General features: G+C 34.3%; 1 protein-coding gene across 2 annotated transcripts in view; it reads right to left on the bottom strand.

Moving 5' to 3' along the window:
- The window catches only part of LOC111050031 (clavesin-1), a 48,714-nt gene extending 32,836 nt beyond the window's left edge, over positions 1–15,878 (bottom strand). Inside the window, exon 1 of one of the 2 annotated variants that reach the window (XM_022336267.2) lies at positions 15,677–15,878. The gene's annotated coding sequence lies outside the window, so the exon portion shown is untranslated. Of the gene's footprint in view, positions 1–6,361; positions 6,723–15,676 lie in introns of those variants that run through there. The other variant, XM_039442294.1, reaches the window with a different exon arrangement.
- Positions 15,879–25,264: the final 9,386 nt, after the last annotated feature.

Raw genomic sequence — 25,264 nt, 5'->3', positions numbered from 1 at the left:
ATCCGGAATTTTGGCCGGAAATGATGTGCCCTGAATGATGAGCATATAATCTGCTTTATAGTTGCAAATTAGTCAATATTATTCAAAACGTTCTACTACATGCCTGTCACGAACATAAAACGACGTAGATTGTTTTTCGTTACATATATTATTATCGAAAGACTTTTGGAAAAATAGTGACAGCCAGTATCTTACAACTCGTATCTTTCATACTTCTATCATATTTTTATGCAGAATCATATCTTTTACGTTGGTAGAATTTATTCTTATACTGTTTGCACAAAACAAAAGTAAAATATAATGCGCAAATTTCAAATGGAAATTCTCATAATACTCTTAACAACATAATATAATAAACAAAGTTGAAAAGACTTTAGTAACGTAGTAACGAAAAAAGAAATAACATGGGAGCTTGGTAAACAGCTGTTTACACATATTACTAGGACTGAAACACGGATGTAGACTACGGAGGGCATTTATTTATCCATTTATACATTCATGTTTGATGATTGAGATTGAATATTTTGTTAATTAATTATGTTTTACATTGTAAAAAAAACTATCTGGCAACGTCGCGGAGCTAGAAAATAGCCTATCAGCTTTGTCGAATGATGGACAAGGATAGTTATTCTATAGTTAGGTACACCTATTCAAATACTATCATTATAACCTCTACCCAACTATAAGCTCTTACACTTTTGTATAAACTAGTATCAGTTTGGGCTGTTTTGCCTTTCCAAAGATTCAAAATTTTACATGAGTAAATAAAGAAATGTCTGCCTGTTTTATGGCCAGATTTATCTCTCAAATTCAGTCGAAATTAATATTGTTTTACTCCTTCACTATTTTAAGAGAGAAACATTTGTACCTTTTACCTTTTTGATGACTGTGTCATCATCTAAATTATTTGTAAGAAAAATAGTACAATGGTTGCCTCATTATTTATTTTATCTACCAAAGTTATTACATCAGTGTTATTTGTATTGTGAATAAATAGATGAAAAATATGCAATTTTGCCTGTTTTATGGCCACTCGGCCAGTGTCTCATGAAAGATTGAATTTGAGAGGAAAAAGAAAAGAAAATGCATTGTAGAAAAGGACGACAAGCACTGTTGAACCCAGCAATTAGCGAGAGTGAAAGTTGGATGGATGCATTCACTTCCTGAAAGCAAAGCAAAGCAAAGGACGACTCACTGACTATAAGAGCAGAGCATCTACAACCATTGTTCAACCAACTGTCAAGTTAAACTGTACATGTTAAATAGGTATACTGTTGAAGTAATGAGAGGTTAATAATCTCAACTCTGATATTATCTTTTCGATACGCTGGTCTGATTTCCTGTATTCCAGTAATTGACCGAACGTAGTGAGGTCTATGTTTTAACTCGGATTTTCTTTTTGTCTGTCTGTATGTGTAACGCGATTACGGCCAAACGCGTTGATAGAATTCGATGAGATTTGGCAGGAATATTCCTTTTTCAACTGCGCGTCGATGTATACACAAGGTTTTTTGAAATTTTGCATTTCAAGGATAATATGAAAAGAAAAGGAATTCCTCCATACTCTGATATCACTATATATATATATCATCTACTTTGAAGATAGGATTAATCAGACTATAGAATTATTCATAATCAATCAGCTGACAAGTGGATTATTCATTGCATGCATTACACAGATGTCTGGCCGTGTCTATTTCTATAAGGTAGGGTTCAATATTTTTTATGGTGCGTGCCCATCAGTATCAATATTCTCACATTTGAAAAACAAATTTAATAGGTAATTGAAAATAAAATAAAATATAATATGAACTGAATAATGCTGAAGAAATTATAATATTCTTGATTGAAAAAAAATAATTTTTAAATAGTTCAGAAATATTTTTATCTGATGGAAAGATTATCACGGAACTGGATAAATTATCATACGGGATACAAATTCAAACGTGAATTGAGTTTATTAACATAAGTGAGATTTTGATATTGCAGAAAACAAATAACAGTTTTTAAGAGTCAACTGTGAATTTTGATTCAACTGAATCAGCTAGAACAGGTGACATCAGATACTTGTGGATGAGAAAACTGCGTGAGGTCTACTGTTCACAGAATTACTAGTTACTTCTCAAATATGTTCACGAAAATCGAAGTGAAAATTCATGGCTTTTCTATGCTCGAAAGTTCTCAAGAGTGTCCCGGTTTTCCTAGTTTTCTCCTGAGCCCGTGTAGAAAGTTCACTCTGCCAATCACAGATTAGTTCAAAAATAAATTTTGAATACGGTACTATTTTTTATTTTTCAATTTAAACGATGAAGCTTGGAAATTCAACAAATTCTTAATACTCATTTTGATGCATTCTACACAACGTGTAGTCAATTTTCTCAAGTAAATAAGCAAATTTGTTTATTTATTGAGTGCAGTACTTTTATTTTACGTTTATTTTCAACAGTAAAATAATTGCACGTTGTGTAAAATGCATCAGAAAAGAGTGTTAATAGACCGCAGCCCGGAATGAATCATGAGACCATCACCTTCAACTTCTTACTCTCAAATCAAATATATTTTTTCTGCTGTAATATTATGAATTCTCCCCCATTATTTAAATAGTGAAGTCTTCGTTATAATGGCACAGTATTCGATCAACATTCGTGTTGCCATCCTTGTCTATCATTCGAAAAAGCAGTAACACTATCCTTTTCTAGCTCCGCAACGTTGCAGAATCGGTTTTCAAGAGTTTAGAAATATAATTAATTATCAAAATATGCAATGTTTATAATTGAATGATTAGAAAACATATTTCATTGACGAATAAAGTATAATTGATTATTTTAAACAAGAATGAGCAGTTGATACTTCATCAGATATACCGGTATCAGATATCTTCTACAGAAGGCAGAGAATCGGCAACTCTGTTCTCCTATCTTTCTCCACTGCCATTATAACGTGGACCTCACTGTAAAGCCTGGGTCCTAAATAGAACAGAGGAATGTGACTGATCCATCTAGCTGTTCGAATTGTACTTGGCGCATTTCATGATCTCATCTCACAACCTGAGCTCATGTGAATATGTGGCCATCAATCATAAAAGGAATGAGAAGAAATATCGTCAGCCTAAAGATAATACTGGAATGAAATGTCGGAATAAGTACTTATTTTACCTCCTTGAAAGGAAAGACAATGTTGGAACAATAATTTTTCTATCGTTTTCATCGTTTGAATGATTGTCATTACTGCCGGTTTGTGACTGAAAACACAAAGAAAAATAGGAAAAATCAATTTCCTCGAAACGTGATCTTGAATAGGGAACTGTCTAAGTAGGATTTACCATATTGTCACGAAAAATTGTCAGTAAATAAAAAAATCAATAACAATCTAAGCTGGTTGAATATTTGGAAAACACTCAAATCTCTTTTAATCCATGATCAAACATAGAGCACGTTCTCAGGTTTATTTAAGCTTTCTTTAAGTTTAGATGAGAGGATTTTGTCAGTGTATTTAAAATTATTGCAGTATTGGGAGATGAACAGAATCATTGATGCTTGTATACAATCATAAAACACGTTTTGGATTTTTCTTTTCGTCATTTTAGCAGTACAAAAATGACATCAGTCCAGAGAAAAACTAGTAAATGTTAATGACAGAGTTAAATCACGTCCTAGAAATGAAAACAAGTTTCCGAATAATTATTACTGGGATGCAGTTTTTAGGACTGTATAATTATTATCCAGTGGAGATTTGTAGTTTCATTAATCGATCTATGGATACTGAGCATTGAGGTCAATGTAGTTCATACATTTAGTAAGGTCCACGTTATAATAGCAGTATTTATTTAAAGATGGAGTTGCTATTCTTGTCTATTTATTTATTTTTTATTTATTTATAATTTTTACAAAGTAGCACTGAATGGGAGAGAAAAACTAAGGATACTCCTTGTACTATTTCTCTCCCAAATTTAGATCACATTTTAAAAGTACAAAATAGGGTTACGGTTTCACTTTTCTAAAATTTATTCCATTTTCACTAAAAAACAACGGTAACTAAGAATTTTAAATTTTGACGGTTAAAAACAGAATAAAAAACAAAAATATCACACTCAAAATATCTATCATTCCACAAAGCAGAAAGCACTATTCTTTTCTAGCTCTAAAACGTTGCTAAATCGTTTTCCAACAAATCTATATTCTATATATATAAAAGCGAAATGGCACTCACTCACTGACTGACTGACTGACTGACTGACTCACTCACTCACTCACTCACTCACTCACTCGCAGAACTAAAAATCTACCGGACCAAAAACGTTCAAATTTGGTAGGTATGTTCAGTTGGCCCTTTAGAGGCGCACTATGAAATCTTTTGGCAATATTTTAACTCTAAGTGTGGTTTTTAAGGTTTTAAAGTTCGTCTTTTAGCATGTATGTTCTTCTTATTCTCTTAATTTATAGTTGAAAAATGTCCATACCATATGTTAATATAGAACTATGATCTAGAGAGAGTACCTCTTCGAAACAGTTGTTAACTGGTAACTAAATTAATAATTTTGACAGGTTGGCATTAAGTTGAGTTGACTTTGTTAGGTTGGCACCAAGTTGAAGATTGAAATGCATTTATCGCGGAAAAATTGATTGGGCACTGCTACTTTAATCAGAGCTATTCCTGGGAATATTATATTACTAGCAGTCAGGCTCGCTTCGCTCGCCATATCCGTTTAGTCTGGACCCCCGATTGGATCGTCCTAACATATGATAAAAATGCTCAAATGAAAAATGCAGGCGAGCGAAGCGAGCCTGCTGATCTCATTCTTGGACGAACCAGTCGGGGGTCCAGGGGGCGGAGCACCCTGGCTAGACGGATATGGCGAGCGTAGCGAGCCTGATGGCTAGTTAGAAATATAATTAATTAACAAAATATTTAATCCCAATCATGAAAATTCAATCATTGATAAATATATTTTCTTGACAAATAAGAATTAGGGTCTACTTGATTATTTCAAACAAGAATGATCTGTTAATATTGCATCAGATATACCGGTATCAGCTATCTTCTATGGAAGGCAGCGGCAAGGCAGAGAATCGGCAACGCTGTTCTCCTATCTTTCTCCACTGCCATTATAACGTTGACCTCACTATACAAATGAAAACAAGTCTCCGAATAGTTTTTAGAACTGTGCAATTATTCTCATATAGTGAGGTCCACGTTATAATGGCAGTGGAGAAAGATAGGAGAACAACGTTGCCAAACCTCTGTCTTGTCAATGCCTTCTATAGACGGTAGCTGATACAGGCTCAATAATGTAATATTAACTGTTCCTTCTCGTTTGGAATAATCGATCATAATTTATTAAGCAATAAATTATATTTTTCAATAATTTCATAATGAATTTACATAATTAAGATGACATATTTTGTTAATTAATTATTAATTCTACATTGTTTAAAGCTGATCTGGCAACAGAGCAAAGCGAGAAAGAGATAGCGCTATCCGTTTTGTTGAATGATAGACTAGGATGGCAATACCATTGCTAATCATACACAGCCATTATAACATGTCGTTTTAATTGTCGTTTCATTAATGATTTCATGATTTTGTACATAGAAGTTGAGCATTGGGGTCAATGGTTTCATGGATGGACATATTTATTAATGGGATGATGGAAAATAACAAAAGTTTTGACTGTAATTGATTGTTTGATCGGTGATTAGACGACCTTGCAGTTACTGGAAGATTTAGTTGACCGAAGCGAAGCTGAGGTCTTAGTTTCGACTCGACCGGCTTTAGTCTGTTTGTTTGTTTGTACCGCAGTTACAGTCGCAGTTATTGTCCGATTTGGATGAAATTTGGTATGCAAGTTCTTTGAAACAAGGCGCAGAAACGTATGTGTAACGATTTTTGGTAAGACCTCCGGTTTTTTTCTAATATTTAAAAAAACATAAACTAACCTCAAAAGTTACTTTTTCGTATCTTTGAAGATACAGCAATTCATGTCTCTACTTTTTTGCTACGTCTGTATGGCATAACAAGCCATAAATAGCATTGAATCCACTTTTCATGAAAAACATCATTAGCAACCTCCTGTCATTGTCACCAACAAACTCATCTTATTTAGAATCATTTTCCATCTCACCATCGTCTGTGAGACGATTCATCATCTAAATTGCCTACTGCATATTCCATTTTTCCGTCAGTTGACCGATGTCTTATAATTAATTATTAGAAAAGTTGTAATATGAATATGGTGAATATGGAGACGATATAAAGGTACCTCCTTGATAAGTCCGGTGTCCCTGCAAACAGTGTCTCTAGCACTTTCAATGGAGAAAATAATAGATGACATGGCTAAATCTTCACAATATACTGTACTTACTGTACTGGCCCTTCTCATTAGATTGAAAGTTGTATACAGGAGCGAGGTCTACTGTTCGCAGAACTACTAGTATACATATTTATTAATGTGATGATGGAAAAGAACAAAGGTTTTGACTTTAACTGGAAGTTTGATGGTGATTTAACGACCTTGCAGTTACTGGAAGATGGTCTTCTCTAATAACAGCTGTGTGTTTGTGTATGGTTGAACATAACGAGGTCAAGGAGATTGACTTGCATGCTGTTATGCAATGATGCAGACTCAGAGGCAGAGGGACTGGAGCAGAGCTGAGCCGCTCACTGAGAGTGAAAGCGGTCTATTGCTTCTCAAGGCAGTGCCGCAGTGCCTAGCTGCCTACAGTTCACTGCTTCACCTGAGCAAAATCCAATTTTAAGGTTGCGTCGGCCTGTCTTGAGAGCTGCTAGTCACTATCCATGTTATAATGGCAGTATTTGATTAGCTATTGCTATCCTTGTCTATCATTTGACAAAGCAGATCGCGCCATCCTTTCCCACCTCCACAAACTTGCCAGTTCCCATTTCAACAATATGTAGAAATATAATCAACAATATATTTAATCTCAATTATTAACAAATATTCTCTTGATGAATAAAATATAGTAGGTTATTTCGAACTAGAATTAACAGTTGGTATAACATCAGATATACCGGGGTATCAGCTATACTCTATGTAGTGGCAAGGCTGAGAATCATCGGCGACGCTGTTCTGCTATCTTTTTCCACTGCCATTATAACGTGGACCTCACTCTAATCAAAACTTCTTCTTGTACTCAAATTTTCAACCAAAAAATAATTCGAATAATCAAAGATCTCTCCAATCAATGGTAGAGAGTTAGTGGGGAGGATATTTTTAATATTCTTTCCGAAGAATGGACATTGATATGTCCAAAGCTCCGCCAATTTATGTAGATGCATAACAATATAATATCTATAGTTATTATATTACAAATTACTTTTTCATATCATATACAGTTCAATAATTATTTTCTTAGTCTATATTATGTAAATTCATCTATAATTTTGCTGTATTGTAAGCTATTGTATATAAGTGTACAAGCCAGTATATTGTAATATACATAAATAAAGTACTCAATCAATCAATAATATTCTATCAATGATCTTCTTCTGAAGAATCGCCTATCTAAGCTTTGCATTCTTTCTATCTATTGGACTGAAACTGGTAGAATGGATCTCATTGTATCCAAATTCACATTAACATTCAGTTGCATTCATCCACTAAACATTGTATTCATTATTTTATCGATTGCACATATTTGCCGAAAACCCTTCGGGTTTGGCAGGACCCTCAATTGTTTGTATTGCGAATAAAATTTTTTATTTGATTTTTACTTTCCTTGCCCTATTACCATAGGTAAGGAAAGTATTGCTTTCCGAAAAAAATTAAGGTACCCCAATTTCTAAATTTCTATACGTTTCAAGGCCCCCTGAGTCCAAAAAACTGGTTTTTGGGTATTGGTCTGTATGTGTGTGTGTGTGTGTGTGTGTATGAGTGTATGTGCGTCTGTGTACACGATATCTCATCTCCCAATTAACGGAATCACTTGAAATTTGGAACTTAAGGTCCTTTCACTATAAGGATCCGACACGAACAATTTCGATCAAATGCAATTCAAGATGGCGGCTAAAATGGCAAAAATGTTGTCAAAAACAGGGTTTTTCGTGATTTTCTCGGAAACGGCTCCAACGATTTTGATCAAATTCATACCTACAATAGTCATCGATAAGCTCTATTAACTGCCACAAGTCCCATATCTGTAAAAATTTCAGGAGCTCCGCCCCAGCAATGCAGATAGATTCCCAATTATCAGGCTTCAGATACAATTGAAACAAAAAAAATCAAGTGGAGTAGATTGAGCATGAAAATCTCTACAATTAATGTTCAGTAACATTTTCACCTAAAATTGAAAATAAGCTTTAAATTCGAGAAAAATTGAATAATTTCGATTATTCAATTGCAAATTATTGTTGATTCTATTAAATCATTCACTATGAAGAGATAGCAGACCTCATGTGTGTCTCCAGCGTTATTGCCCTTACACCAGCTGGCTCAAATCTTTTAACAGAAGACTTGTGATGCGCGGGAACACTAGCGTCAGGTGATCAATTTTCATAATGGCAAGGAAAGTTGTGTGAGTGCGCCACACCAGATTTTTTTTTTTATTAAATGTCGAAGAAAATAATCCCGATAGAACCACGGTGTTTCACAAACCAAAACAAAATGTGTTAGTAGAAAAATGGTCACTTTCTTTAAAAGAGAAATAGTTTTCCCGTACTCTACTATGCTACTTTAATTGATGACATCATAACTCGTTATATACTGTCACAGAATACAATTATAGGAGTTTTCTCTGATACTGTACTTTCAACTTGAAATAATAGAGGTCTTAATGGATAAGGAAGTTAGAGTTTGTATTTGTTGTTTTTCTTGAATATTGTTGATAGCCTTATTTTTGGTGAGGTTAGAAGTTATATTTGATCATCAGTTCTCAATTTATCAATATAAAGTTGATATTCCAACGAAGAGTCCCCATACCATCAGTAAGACCATCAGTAAGACGGAGTCAGGAGTTTCATTTATTGACTATCACAAATCATTCTATTATTCAATAATATGATTGGGAGAAGAATCTAAAGATTAAAAAGGTTTCCATCCTCGTGGTTCACGGAAGAGAAGCATTAATAATTATTAAAGTTTGATCTTACAACCATGAATTGATCAGAAAGTTCGAACAATATCTAACTTCACTCCTAATTCTAACTAGATATCATAACATCTGCTTTCTTCGTCCAATGATAGACAAGGATAGCAACACCAATGCTAATCAAATACTGACATTATAACGTGGACTTCACTATAGTAAGCAGAGAGTAAGAGGATGAGAGTAAGAGAGGAGAGTAAGCTATAGTAAGAGAATGTTCAGTGGACAAAGACTTATAGCCTGAACTTAGTTTATAGCTTCATAGCCTTCCTCCGCATTCCACGTGTCTTATACCTCTCCTATTATTTTTTCTCTCAAAATCATCACAGTCACTTACTCTTTCCACTCTCTCTCATTCTTTCTTTCTCTCCCTCATTCCTTCGCCAACCTCTCTCACATACTCTCTCTCACACTCTCTCTCTCTGTCTCACGCACACTCTCTCTCTATGTCTCACGCTCCCTCTCTCTCCATTCACTTGAAAATTCTAGTCTGTTTAGAATAAATTCTACACTAGCTATGTTCACCTTTCATTCAGAAATTAGAATATCCTATATCCTTTCTTGAAAATAGACTCTTTCATGAATCCCAATTTGATCTTTGAATAAAAAAGTGTTTCCACTTTTGAATTTGAAACACTTAATTATTTTTTAGTAGTGACCACGATATTATAGAAGAATCATCTATATGTAAAATAGTGGATTTACAACGAAGAATGGATTTCAATAATTTAAAGATTGGATTTACAACATTGAAATCCACAGTATTTGATATTCCTTCTCACCATTTTTGCTGCATTCTTTTCAATGCTCGAACGCTCCTAATTTATTCTACCAGAACATTCTAGAACAAGCTGTTGAAAGCTGTTCCTCACAGAATGCTGCCCGAACAATTGAATTACATATGTAATCTTACATACCTCTTACATACTTCTGGATTGGTGAGCAAAAGGAACACCCAATTTTGAGTAAAAAGGCATTGAAGATAATATAGACTTAATTTGCTACAATTTATCCGTGTGAAACTTGGTTTGAAAAGTGAATATAGACCAAGACTGGATATGACCCAGGAACTTAGAGTACTTAGAGTTATCGGAGCTGACACCTCGTTTCAACAAACTCTGTGCGAAAAAATCTCATACTTCACACTGACGCTCTTTGTATTGTTAATTTCTATGAGAAACAAAAATAACAACTATGTACTATAGTAGCTGTAGTACCTGAATAAATTATAATTTATTGTTTGTTGTTTTATTATGATTGAAACTATTGCAACATTGGGTTATGTACAGAATGTGCAAAACCATAGCCACCTTTAATAGAGGTATTAGAGGTGGCTATGGTAAAACTCAACTAAATAAATATTGAGTGTAAAATATGTAGGTATATAAGTACGTATTCGTATATGTACAACATGTATAGTAGTCTTATACATGTAGGGGGTCCGGCTTACAGCTGAATTATGCAGGGGGGCTTGAAGTAAAAAGTTTGAGAACCACTGTCCTAGTATTTCATTTTCGTGAAGCTATGTGACGCTGGTAGTTTCTCATACTGTGCCTTTCTTACACTCTCACCTCAACAAAACAGCAAAACAGTAATAATAGACAGTAGTCGACAGTAATCTACTTGAGTTGACAAAAATTCGGCTTTAAATTTGGAGCATAAACGACCTATATACCTTAGTATATCTTTTTGTGATATCTTTTCTTGATGATGATAATTGATTAACTCTATTTCACAAGAGATGAAAAAAACAATAAAATATTACTGAGTATTCTTCATTCACAAGAAGGAAGCATTGACACACAAAACGTTTGACTTTAAAAAGTACAAAATTATTCAGTTTTCATGTCCTCAGAAGACGAACAAAATTTGCCTGTTAAACGAATGGAAACGATCCAGATTTTCGTTCATTCATTGGGGGTTTTCTGTTTACTAAATCTATTTCTATTTTAAACCGTGTGATGACTGATCATCAATCATTATTTTATTTTATTTTGATCACTCAATCATTATTCATTCTGGTTTCGTATTACAAACACCCTGTTATAATCTGAGTAATGAACTCATAAGATATCCTCGCACAAAAAACTATATCATATTCTACGAATTTATGTGAGAGGTGTTGTTTGGCTCAATGTATGACAAAACAGTTTTAAATGACCTTCAATTCATTTATTATATTAGAAGTCAATTTATTTCCTCATTGGAGTTCAATTCAGTAGTTCTACAAAAATAAACCACAGCTCATTTATGGAGCCAATCCTCAAATATTAGATAGTTTATTTCCGTCAACACCATATGGAATTTTCTATATTCCTTTTGACAATTAATTCTTATTTCAACAGTTTATATTTCAATCTCACTCACAATATTTTAGCAAAGTGAATGGTGCTACGACAGGTCGACAGCAGTCATTTTATTTTGCAGTAACGATCACCTGTCTGCCTAACCACGATCATTGCAGTGAGATCAACTCGCAAATAATTATCACATTGGTTTTATGAGAAAAATCATTGCGAAATTTTAAGTTTCTGAATTATACGGCATAAAGAAATATCCAGCTGCAAAATGAGGTGAAAGCGGCTAAAAACTGCATTAATGAACAAGTTATTCTACGCGTATCACCGTGGTGATTCCTAGAGTGTTGTAATATTTAACACAGTTCCAGAACATAATTACACCAGGAGTAGTGTAAGTGTAGTTCATTCACAAGTGTATCGTGCATTATAAACCGATTATTACAACTGCACGTCGGTACCGTATTACTATTTTCAGCTTAAGATCCACTTTCTCTAAAGTTGCGTTAATATCGATTAGCGCTGAAATATCAATCATAGAGTTTTGATTCTGTCCCATAACATGTTGTATTGTGAGGGCCACGTTATAATGGCAGTGAAAAAAGAGACAGCGTTGCCAATTCTCTGCCTAGCCACTGCCTTCTATAGAAGATAATTCAAAATAGGCTTATAACCATGTTTGGTAAAGTAAGAATCTAATCAGAATTTGAAGTTAATCAGTCTAGTAGTTCAGACGTGATGATGCGTCGTCATTCATGAATTTCCTATCCCGTATAGGCCAATTCCTTCCTTTATCATTTATTTATTATTATTATATTTACAATAAAGCACTGAATGGGAGAGAAAAACTAAGGATACTCCTTGTACTATTTCTCTCCCAAATTTAGATAATATTATTTTAAAAGTCCGAAATGAGGTTATGATTCCACTTTTCTGAAATTTAGTCCTTTTTCACTCAAGAACAACAGAAACTAAGTATTTTGAAGGTTGAGGAACTGGATAGAAAACAAAAATATCACATTCAAATCACTAATAATTGAAACATTTTCACGTAATTTCACATAATTTAGAGCCTTGAACTTATTTTTCAGCACAGCTGACAATTCCATCATAAATGTAGACTATACTATAGACTTTTGAAGCTTCTTTTTAGCAGGTAAAACTAAATATACCTACCTAGAACAAAGTGCATTTTTAATACAAATTCTAGTACTAGTTACAGAAAATTTCTACTGGAACGAGCTCACTGTACTTCCTGTATTTCTAATCCGTTTTGCCACTGATTTTTTGCATATTTTCGTGACTTATAATTGCGCATTATTGACGGAATAAGTGTGAAAAGCTTTTAGCAATTCAAGGTTCTAATAGAGAAACTGGTGCTAAATTTGGTTTCATTTTGTACACCGAAAATGCCGATTAACTTTAAACATCTTTTCAACTCATTTCCACTAATTACATTTTCTATAGTGAGGTACACGTTATAACAGCAGTATTTGATTCACATTGGTGTTGCTATCAAGCTATCATTGTCTATCATTCTACAAAGCAGATAGCACTATCCTTTACTAGCTCCACAACGATTCCAGATCGAGTTTTCACAATGTAGGAATGTAATTAATTAACAGAATTTACAATCTCAATTATGATAAATTATTATTTGATCATTGAGAAACATATTTTATTGACAAATAAACTATAATGTTGATTACTCTAAACAAGAATGAACAGTCTGTTAATATTACAACAGATATACCGAATCAGCTAAAGCAGTGGCAAGGCAGAGAATCGGCATCGCTGTGCTCCTATCTTTCTCCACTGCCATTATAACGTGTAACTCACTTTATTACGTACAATTTACGCATAATTAGACATCTTTATTCCGACTTTTGTCATTTTGTATGATATTGTGTTACTTTTTGGTTATCCATTCAATAAATATAGAATCAATAGCGCTAAACAGATAATGAATAATAAAATGGGCATAATGAATAATTATTCTGTCATTATTCATCAGAAATCATCACACAGTGAATAAAAATTGAATCGATAGGGCTAAACAGAAAAAATCAGATAATAAACAAAGCAGTGGAAATGTTCTACTTTCTTTAATGAATGGATTGTTCATAATTACAAACAAAAAAAATCTGGTGTGGTACACTCACACAACTTTCCTTGCTCATAACTTATTTGAAACTACGATCAGACTTCTGTATATGTGTATATATAATTGTTTTCAAAGTACTTTTTCTTTGTGTGAATAATTGTGAAATTCGATGATTTTTTTAGTCGTCATTTTTTTAAAGTCGTCAAAACAGCTGTTCTACAAATGAAATATCTCGACTATGTGTTCTTTTTATGAACTGCGCTACCTACCTACCTCATGCACGAGAAGGAGGTTACTAAGTCCATTTCCCAATGATGGGGTGGACCCCCCATTGGTTTCCCAGAAAGGAGACTCATGCCAGTTGATAGAGCTGATAAATAACTATACAGGGTATGAATTTGAAAAAAAATCGGTCAAGTTATTTTTGAGAAAATCGTGAAAAACATGGTTTTTTAGTAATTATCCGCCATTATTCTCGAGAATATTACGGAGCTCCTGCAATTTTCCCAGGAAAAAAACTAAATTTCATTTGATAGTGCTTATGAATACCTACCTATCCACGGTATGAATTTGAAGGAAATCGTTAGAGCCGTTTTCGAGAAAACCGTGAAAAACATGGATTTTTAGTCATTATCCCCCATTTTTCTCAAGAATATTACGGAGCTCCTGAAATTTTTCCAGAAATGAGACTCATGCCAGTTGATAGAGCTTATAAATAGCTATCCATGGTATAAATTTGAAGGAAATCGTTAGAGCCGTTTTCGAGAAAACCGTGAAAAACATGGATTTTTAGTCATTATCCGCCATTTTTCTCAAGAATATTACGGAGCTCCTGAAATTTTTCCTGAAATGAGACTTATGTCAGTTGATAGGGCTTATAAATGAGCTATCCATGGTATAAATTTGAAGAAAATCGTTAGAGCCGTTTTCGAGAAAAACGTGAAAAACATGTTTTTTTAGTAATTATCCGCCATTTTTTCCGCCATCTTGAATTAGATTTTATTGAATTTCTTATTGTCGGATCCTCATGGTATAAGGACCTCAAGTTTAAAATTTCAAGTCAATCGGTTAATTAGGAATGGAGTTATCGTGTTCACAGACATACACACACACACATACACACACAGACCAACAACCAAAAATCATTTTTTTGGACTCAGGGGACCTTGAAACGTATAGGAAACATGAAATTAGGGTACCTTAATTTTTTTTGAAAAGCAATACTTTCCTTACCTATGGTAATAGGGCAAGGAAAGTAACAAACATCATTTTTCAATTGAGTTTGTATTAAGGGAAAAACTGTGTGAAAATTTGAGGTACATGAGTTAAATGATGGCTGTCAGATGCACTAACCACTACAAAATTACACTAATATCATCAATAAAAATATTTAAATGTATTTATATCAGTGCTATGTTATCCTGAACGGATTTTCTAGGTTGAAAATCATCTAAATTTCTCTCCATAGAGAAAGCATCTATCACCAACTATTTCAAAAATCAAGATACTCCAATGAATGTACAATTTATTGACGAAGAATTATAATTTAATATATAGAAACACAAAATGTTTGAACCCGAGAAAACAAATTTGCATTGAATATACTGCTTTTTATATTGTGGATTCACAAATAATCTTCAAGAATATGAAAAAATTCACTATCCACTTGTAAAGTATTACTCTTTTGGTTGATGAACACTCTTCATGAAAATTTTCACGAAATAATAAACTACGACAATTAAAAATAATAGAAGAATATAATCGAAATCTTATGAGAAATTGATTGAAGACTTGGCTGGGGATCCTGGAAGGAACATGTAATAATTAATAATCTATTTTATTTTGTTTGAAATTTTAATTAATCGTATACATAGAAGTATAATTAAAGAACTGACACACAATCGAATATATCAACTACCCTTTTGTTTTATCACAACGCAACTAATTTCAACTCTTCAAGAGCCATTTTCAAGTGTAGATTTTATATAATATCGATTTACAGCCCTTAGAATAAAAATAAATATAATTTAATTGTTCGACTATTATAGTCGTGTGAAGAAATAAATTATCAGTAGGCCTACTTTTTCGAGTGAAGAAGATTCTTGATAAGAAAAATTTCCTGCAGAATGATGGAGGATCTATCTATCTACTCATCTCATAAAATATTCACTCACCTCAGTAAAGTATTCAATCAGTTACAGCTGAAACAATAAACGAGTGGAGAGACGGGGTAGAAGTAGAAGACTGAGCGTGTAGAGTCAAGAGGCTACAGTTGAATCCGAGAATCAACCAACACTGGATAGACCAAGCTAGAGACTGATGGACTAACTGACCAAACATTCAATAACCAGGTAGTTCACATCTGAGCAACAGACGCTACTCCCTCTACATTCTCTCTTTAATGTCTCTCCCAGTTTCTCTCTCTTCCACCCTCACACACTCTCTCTCAGTCCTTTCTCTATTTCTCTCTTTCACTTGCTCTGTCCCTCTGACAACCTACCAACCTGTGAATGCAGTGCTATAGTTTGAAGATAAGAATAGTTAGTTGATCCCCGGTTCATCAACAAAAGTTTCTAAACAGGTTACTCCCGTGTTATTGGGTGGGCACGTTAATCGTCGGTCCCGGCTGAAGTACGACAGACGTAAGGCCCATTGGCGGCTTATGTCTGTGCGAAGGCTAAAAATAAACTTTCTACTAGTGATATTTTTCAAAGTTTTTCGATTTGTATATCATCAAGCTATCGAAATAAAAAAGTTTTCTCAGTAAAAATTTTTTTTTCTGATCATTACTTTTTGAGATATGAGCGCCTAAAGTTTAAATTTTTGGGACAGAACATTATTTCAAATTCGGTAAGAGATAAATCCATGACATTTAGAGGATAGATTCTTCATGGTATTGTTGATCTAGTAAAACAAACATTTTCTGGAAATATCAATTTTTAAGATAGTTATTCAATTTACTAAAAATAACTTTTAGTTGAGTTATTTTTGGTAAATTGAATAACTTTTTCAAAAGTTGATATTTTTATAAAATTTTTGTTCTACTAGATCAACAATACAATGAAGAATCCATCCTCTGAATCTCATGGATTTATCTCTTACCGAATTTGAAATGTTCTGTCCCAAAAATTCAAACTTCAGGCGCTCATATCTCAAAAAGTAATGATTGGAAAAAAATGTTTTCCTGAAAGAATTTTTTTATTTCGATAGCTTGATGATATACAAATCGAAAAACTTTGAAAAATATCACCAGTAGAAAGTTTACTTTTAGATTCCTGCGAGGCGGAACTTCCGTTAGGAACTCCCCATCAATAAAAGTCATAGGAATACTAGTATTATCAGAATAGTATTTTATAGAATCAGGTAGCATAGTAGAGTTATTCTAATAAACAGTTGTTATGTAGGTAAGGTGAACGTGATATTTTCGAGCTCAAAATTTAAGTGTTTTTATTCTTTATTATGTGAATTTAAAGTTTGTTTCATGTTTTTACGAAAGTTTTACTATCAATCTATCCAAATTTGAAATTGTTTATTTTATTCTAATCTATATTCTCAGATTGTGATTTGGTGTAGATAATTGGAATGGACGTAACCTATGTAGGCCTATAACATTTGGACAATTTGAAACTGAATTAGGAAATTGAAAAAGTTTTGGGCAATAGCCTGTTTTTTTTCTTTTCTGATCATTGTATTGTTTGTGCTAACCTGATAAATAAATAATAAATAATCTAACTGGAGGATACTGAAACGGCACTATAGAGAGGTCCACGTTATAATGGCAGTATTTGATTAACATTGGTGTTGCTATCCTTGTCTATTATTCGACAAAACAGATAGCACTCTCCTTTTCTAGCTCCTAAACTTCACCAGATTGTATTTCAACAAAGTAAAAATATAATAATCAAGGCAGACAAACTCTTATCTTCATCCAGGTTTCACGGCTAAGGGATCTCCTTCCAAGTAGAGCTATGCGACAGGTGTGTATGGGGTTGGTGTAGGCAGTCCTCCAATATAGTATTGTAGCATGGTGTGCATCCTTTCCTACAACTGTTGAACCATTTAATAGGGCACATAGAATAGTTCTAAGAATAATGTTGAAAAAGGATCCATACTATCCATCAGAGCAACTATTTGTCACAGCAAGGGACATAAAAATAGGACTTTGAACATAAAAATCTGGTGTGGCGCACTCACACAACTTTCCTTGCTCATTGAACTGTAAGCCCCATTCTTAAAAGAAGAATAATTATTCAGGGGAATAACATAATGACGATTGGCAGCAACATATTTGAAACTACGATCAGACTACTGTATATGTGTATATATAATTGTTTTCAGAGTACTTTTTCCTTTGTGTAAATTGTGAAATTCGATATTTTTTGTCAAGGTGACTGTTTTGGCAACGAACTGTTTATATAAATATTACAAGTTAGAGTTTTATGATGAACGTTCCAAAATGATGTAGTATTTTATTTTTATCTTCTTTATAAATGTAAACTTTCAATGAATTGAGTGTTAATTACAAAAGCACATACAACAGTATTTTGCATGATGCTCTTGCCTGTTTGAGTGCATGTTTTGTTCTCTTTGATTGTCTATCTGTGAACACCCAATGTGCTTCGCATTATTGACAGAAACATAATAATAATAATAATAATAATACTAATAATAATAATGATAATGATAATAATAACAATAATAATTAGTAATAAATTGTGTCGTGTCGTGTCGGCGAGATAGCGGTGTGAATGGCTCATCCTTTTCCTTCTATCCCTCTCCTTTTATCATTCTCCTTCCATCCTTCTCCTTCTATATCCTTCTCCTTCTACTCTTCTCCTTCTATCCTTCTTCTTCTATCCTTCTCCTCCAATTCTTCTCCTATACTTCTCCTTCCATGCTTCGGACACTGTTCGGCGCGGAGGTCTTGGCGTGGCTGAGGGAGGGCGATCGGGGCATAGGATGAGGTGGTGTGTTTGCTTGTGTGAAAGGTGTGTGTTGGTGAAATTTTCTTGTTTCTTGCTTAAAAATTAAAAAAAAAATTCCTATAACTATATTTTCTAACTTTTTTTTTATGTTCTTTCAGTCTAAAATATATTATACTAAATTGAATGAAATAGTTTTTGTTTTTTTTTCAATTATTGATTTATATTATATACATATATATATTTTTTTCTATCATATTACTTATTATTATATTTAAGAGATTATTTCCTTATGTTTTGATGTAGATGCAGTAGAATTGTATAGGAGGGTTAAGTGGGAGAGAGGGCCGGCTGCGCCCTAACTTCGCCCTCCAGGTTAAAATAAAGGCAGCCTATCTATCTATCTATCTATCTTCTCCTTCTATCCTTCCCCTTCTATCATTCTCCTTCTACCCTTATTCTTTTATCCTTTTCTTTTTATCCCTCTCCTTCTATCCTTCTCCTTTTATCATTCTCCTTCTATCCTTCTTCTTCCATCCTTCTCCTTCCATCCTTCTCCTTCTATATCCTTCTCCTTCTACTCTTCTCCTTCTATCCTTCTTCTTCTATCCTTCTCCTCCAATTCTTCTCCTATACTTCTCCTTCCATGCTTCTCCTTCTATCCTTCCCCTTCTATCCTTCTCCTTTTATCCTTCTCCTTCTATTCTTCTCCTTTTATCCTTCTCCTTCTATCCTTCTACTTTTATCCTTCTCCTTCTGTCCTTCTCCTTCTATATCCTTCTCCTTCTACTCTTCTCCTTCTATCCTTCTTCTTCTATCCTTCTCCTCCAATTCTTCTCCCATCCTTCTCCTTCTATATCGTTCTCCATCTATCCTTCTTCTTCTATCCTTCTTCTCCATTTCTTCTCCTATACTTCTCCTTCCATGCTCCTCCTTCTATCCTTCTCCTTCTATATAATTCTCCTTCTACCCTTCTCCATCTATCCCTCTCCTTCTATCTTTTTCCCTACACCCTTCTCCTTCTATCCTTCTCCTTCTATATCCTGCTCCTTCTATCCTCCTATCATTCTCGTTTATCCTTCTCCTTCTGACTTCATCTCCATTATCTGAAGGGGAACCTTCATCTCTTCGCTTCCCGCGACTTCTTTCCAATTCTTTTGTGTAGACAAGGACGATACGATACGTCTCTCCAATCACATAGCATTGGAACGAGACGAAAAAAATGAGATAGACCTAATCGCGTTTTAATGTTAAGTAAAGGGACATGCATTGTACAGTTGACTTCGGAAGTGAAAGTTAAAAAAAGATTTAATGATGATTAAACTACGTGCAGAGTTGAGATCTGAGATGAAGCCTCTGTGACAATAGCCAACAATCGCCTATTATTGAAGCTAATTGAGCGATTCTAATTTTGGACAGTATATGTTCCCACATTGTGTCAGACAATAGATGCATCCGTGCAGAAAGTGCATCAACAAACAAAACAAAGATATGTATCAAATTTTGACAACTATGAATTGCTTGCGTGAAAATCTACTGATATAGATGACATCTACAGATGAGGTTGAAAGATAATAAAGGGAAACCTACCAGGTTTGTATTATTGTTGTGTTGGAAGTGTCAAGGATTTTAGTTTTAGGCTTTTACTTTTATTCATTTATTTATTTATTGTACAAAACATGTATTGTCCATGACCATGGAGAAAAAACTATGCTGAGACTGTACCATTTCACTCCTGAATTCTGATAAAAAGTTAAGTTTGTCCAAAGAATTATCACTTTATGAAATCACTCAACACTGTTGAAATTTTAATGATTTGATTGTATGGTATGAGATGTTGTGGTATTTCTCCATAATTGAAAGAATAAGACTTTGATATTGTCAATACCACTGCATATTTATTCGAAAATTAATTCATAATTCAGTACCAGGTTTCATGGTAAAACCTACCACATCTTCAGCTGAACTAATAAGTTTGTTGTTGTTGGAGGAACAGGAAATTCAATTTTTGAAAATTGAACTGTTAAATTGAATTTCCTGTCCCTCCAACAACAACAATCTTATTAGTTCAGCTGAAGATGTGGTAGGTTTTACCATGAAACCTGGTACTGAATTATGAATTAATTTTCGAATAAATATGCAGTGGTATTGATAATATCAAAGTCTTATTCTTTCAACTGTTGAGATTGTTTGGTTTTCTTAATGTTATCGTTTTTGGTTGTACGATGTTTTGTTTAGTTTTAACTTAGAATTGTATTGGAGGGTTGGAGGGTCAAGTGTACGGCTACGCCCTCCCAGGATGTTAATAAAGGCAGGAGGCAGCTAATCAATCAGTCAATCAACACTGCTTCGTCGCTTAATTTTCGGTCCAGGAATAGTTATTTGAGAATTTTGAAGGTTAAAGTAGGAAATAGAATAAATGTATGAATCAATACATGTTTCCATAATTGAGATTCAATATTTTAATTTAATATATTTTTACATCGTTAAAACCCTATATGGAAAATTTGTGGAGGTGAAAAAGGATAGCGCTATTTGTCGGATAGAGAAGGATATTTAATAATAAATTTTTATTATTGAGATGATTTTTTTCCTACAGTTACGTTGAAAAGTGGCCATTGCTGCACTGATTACAGAACGCAAAGAATCACTTTTCCGCTCTAGTGCGGGAAAAATTTTCTGCACTCCAGATTTGCAACATGGCAACGCAAATACTTAGTAGGTTATATGGAGCACTAGTGCAGCAAAATCAAAATGAAGTTGGTAACAGTGACTGGGCTGCTATAGTGCGCAGAGGTGCAACGAAGCACAACGAGCACAGCATTAAGTAGATATTATAACTAAGGACAACATTTTTATTCAATTTGACAATAAATTAAGGTTTTTATCAATATAAAATTACACAGAAAAACATTTGATGCATTTCAGGCAATTTTACCCATAATTACCCACTTTTCATATTCAATGGTAACCGTAGGAAAAATTTAATGTGAAATACGTGCGCAAAGTTCCTCTGCTGCACTCAAGAAACCATTCCGCCCTCGCCTACGGCTCGGGCGTAAACGTTTCTTTCGGTGCAGCAAACTGTCACTTTGCGCACTAGTTACACAAATAACTATTTGTTACTTATTCATATTCCTACAGTGTTGAAAAACGATATTGCAGCATTGCGGAGGTAGAAGAGGATAGTGCTCTTTCTGCTTTGTCGAATGATAGACAAGGATAGCAGCTCCAATGTTGATAAAATACTGCTATTATAACGTGGATCTTACAGTATTTTTTTCATGTAGCAAGGTTACGAAGGGTCAATACCAGTGATAGAACATAAAGGCCCGGTTGCACAACAGCCGGTTAAATTTTAACCGTGATTAATTTCACGAGAACCAATCAGAGAAGGCGTTTTTGAAAAACTCGTGAAAATTAATCACGGTTAAAATTTAACCGGCTGTTGTGCAACCGGGTCTTAGTTTTAATTTCTAATAATTATTTTTCGCCCCACTGGATGTAATGAGCTGGTTTTCGTGCGTCATATGGAGGCCGAAAATGACTGTTTTCTGACCAGGTCGGTAAAAGTTTTACGGCCCTAGGGCTGTAAAATAACCTTGAAGTCAGCTGATTCTGATTTGATGTGAACGTGTTTACAAAATGATTTATGAAACGGAATCAGTTTATGCTTCTAGAGTTGAATAAGTATTCTGCAATAAGATAATATCATTTATTTGGATGAATAGATTTATATATTAAACTATTCAAATTCGATTTTCAGAGTAGGATAGAACTTCTAACCTAAACTTCCGAAGTCAACGACAACAAGCATTGTTGACGTTGACATTCAGATTGGCCAAATTTCAGTGCTAAAACAGCTGATCAAAAAATGTTTCATTATTTGTGTTTATTATTCAAGAATCAAAACATTATAATCAAATCATCTTATTGTCAATTGGAAGAATAAAAAGTATAAACTCAACCTCTTACATAATTGAACATAATCTTTTAGGTTATTTAGACAAATCAGAATGAAAAATAAAAATACTTGGACAATTTCCTGATATTCAGATTACCTCAGATTTGCTAGAGCTATGACCTTCCTTTGCTTTCGGAAGTGTCTAATAAACAATAAATTATTCTCATATTTATATTGTTTATTTTTCTGTGTGGCGAAAAATAACGTTCTCACCATGGGCAAAAATGTGTTTCTGGCTCTCAATCTTTTCTAGTCCTCGGCCTACGGCCTCGGACTTGAAAACCGATTTCGAGCCAGAAAGTCTCATTTTCGGCCCTAGGTGCGAAATATACTATTTCAGGCTAGCCAACCTCCAACAAAGTTGATTTTCTATCCAGTAGCAAATCTCTCAAAAGGATATGAACCGTTCAAGCCTTCACGCTATTCATGCACAATAATGCGAATAGTAAACAGTGAATCGAATGTCAAAAGGAAATTCATTATCAATCGGCAAAAGAAGGATGACTCATCAACTGTTGAAGCTGGAGTCCACTCGATGCAACCACTTGAAATCTGCAAAGTGTTCCTTCTCTTCCTCAACTCTGCCATCTTGACATTCCTTGATTGACAACAAGTACTGGTTCTTTGTATTCAATAGGCTACACCTGACGAGTAACAAGAAAATCAAAAACAATTTTCACACACTCTACTTCAATACCATGATGCTCGAGTGCTAATCAAACACCATACGCGAATTGATAGATCACGTCTCTTATTTGTTATTCAAGTTTTGTCCTATCATTGCAGGCTGTTCTTACTGCGCAGCAGATGGACCTAAAACTGAAAACAAAAACAATGTCACGACCTACTAAATTATTACTTCAAGAGTTTTCTAACTGGTCCCTGTTTCCTGATAAAATACAAGTCAATATTTTTGTAGTTTCCTATTCCAATAACCAGCTGACTACTAATGTTATAATTATTTTATATTTTAAAATACAATAGGTTCTGACAGTTCTTGTAGAACTGAAACCAAAAACTAGAGTACCTAATACGGTAGTTGGAGTAATAAACTATAGTTATTTGTGCAACTAGTGCGCAAAGTGTCAGTTTGCTGCACGAAAGAAACGTTACGCCCGAGCCGTAGGCGAGGGCGGAATGGTTTCTTGAGTGCAGCAGAGGAACTTTGCGCACGTATTTCACATTAAGTTTTTCCTACAGTTACCATTGAATATGAAAGTGGGTAATTATGGGTAAAATTGCCTGAAATCCATCAAATGTTTTTCTGTGTAATTTTATTATTGATAAAAACCTTATCCTAAAATCCTAAAGTCCTCGTTGTCCTTGGTTATAATATATAATGAATAATAATTAGCGCGTTGTGCTTGGTTGCACCTCTGCTCACTATAGCAGCCACAGCAGTCACTGTTACCAACTTCATTTTGATTTTGCTGCAATGTTGCTCCATATAACCTACTAAGTATTTTGCGTTGCCATGTTGCAAATCTGGAGTGCAGAAAAATTTTTCCCGCACTAGAGCGGAAAAGTGATTCTTTGCGTTCTGTAATCAGTGCAGCAATGGCCACTTTTCAACGTAACTGTAGGAAAAAATTATTGCAGTTAGCTTACTGCAATTTCTAATAATTCTCTCCAACAATAACTGGAGATTGAGGATATGCAAACTGAAGGCTCAGTTCGAAATTCATTCATTGATTCAAGATACACAACTCTATTCATCAAAATAATTGAGGGAGGAGCAACAACACAGCCCAAAACTGTTCATTCCCCAATTTTGATTCATATACTAAACTAGTCCTGGAAAAAGTTGATGTTTTTCCACTTTATAAAATTTGTTATACTTTACAAAAGTATCTATGAGTTTAAAATCGCTTCCTGGTGGTTCTGAACCCACCTAAAGCTGGAGGTCCACTCATCACTAATTATCAACTGTCTTATTGCCCACGCACAAGCCTGGAGCTCATTTGGGTATCACCCTCAGCAAAGATTTGAGTACAGTCTAGGTCCTGTAGCTTTCCCTATCGGCAACTAGACTACAATACTACCCGTTCAAAAACATCGAACATCTGTAGGGAGCTTCCTCCATCTAGGGATCTAGAAACACTGGAGCGTATGTTTTTTTTTAATTGGAATATTACCCCGCGAACCATACCTTGTCTATGGTTTCAAAGTCACGAAGGCAAAGCTGCGGGACGCGTACTTCACATACCTACTGAGAATCAGGATATATTCAACAAAAATCTGGTGTGGTACACTCACACAACTTTCCTTGCTCATTGATCTATAAGCCTCATTAACGAGGATAATTTAGGGAATAACATTATGCCGATTGGCGGCTAAATAATTAAAACTACGATTATACTATTGTGATTGTGTTCATTTTCCTTTGTTTGAATTATGAAATTTGAAAGTTGTCAAAACAGCTGTTCTACAAATGAAATATCGACATGTTGTGTCCTTTTGAATAAACTGCTCTACCTACCTACCTCACGCACGAGAAGGAGGTTACAAAGTCAATTTCTCAAGGATGGGGTGGACCCCTGTTAGTTTCCCAGGGAGGAGACTCATGCCAGTTAATAGAGCTGATAAATAACTATACAGGGTATGAATTTGAAAAAAATCATTTTTGAGAAAATCGTGATAGAAATTTAACAAAATTCATTCTTCTCAGGAATATTACGGAGCTCCTGCAATTTTCCCAGAAATGAGACTCATGTCAGTTGATAGGGCTTATAAATAGCTATCTAGGGTATAAATTTGAAGAAAATCGTTAGAGCCGTTTTCGAGAAAACCGTGAAAATATGGTTTTTAGCCATTATCCGCCATTTTTTCCGCCATTTTGAATTGAATTTTATTGAATTTCTTATTGTCGGATCCTC

The sequence above is a fragment of the Nilaparvata lugens genome, chromosome X (assembly GCF_014356525.2).
Source record: "Nilaparvata lugens isolate BPH chromosome X, ASM1435652v1, whole genome shotgun sequence".
Taxonomy (NCBI): domain Eukaryota; kingdom Metazoa; phylum Arthropoda; class Insecta; order Hemiptera; family Delphacidae; genus Nilaparvata; species Nilaparvata lugens.
Note: the sequence above shows the minus strand (reverse complement) of the source record. Positions and strands in the feature narration are given on the sequence as shown.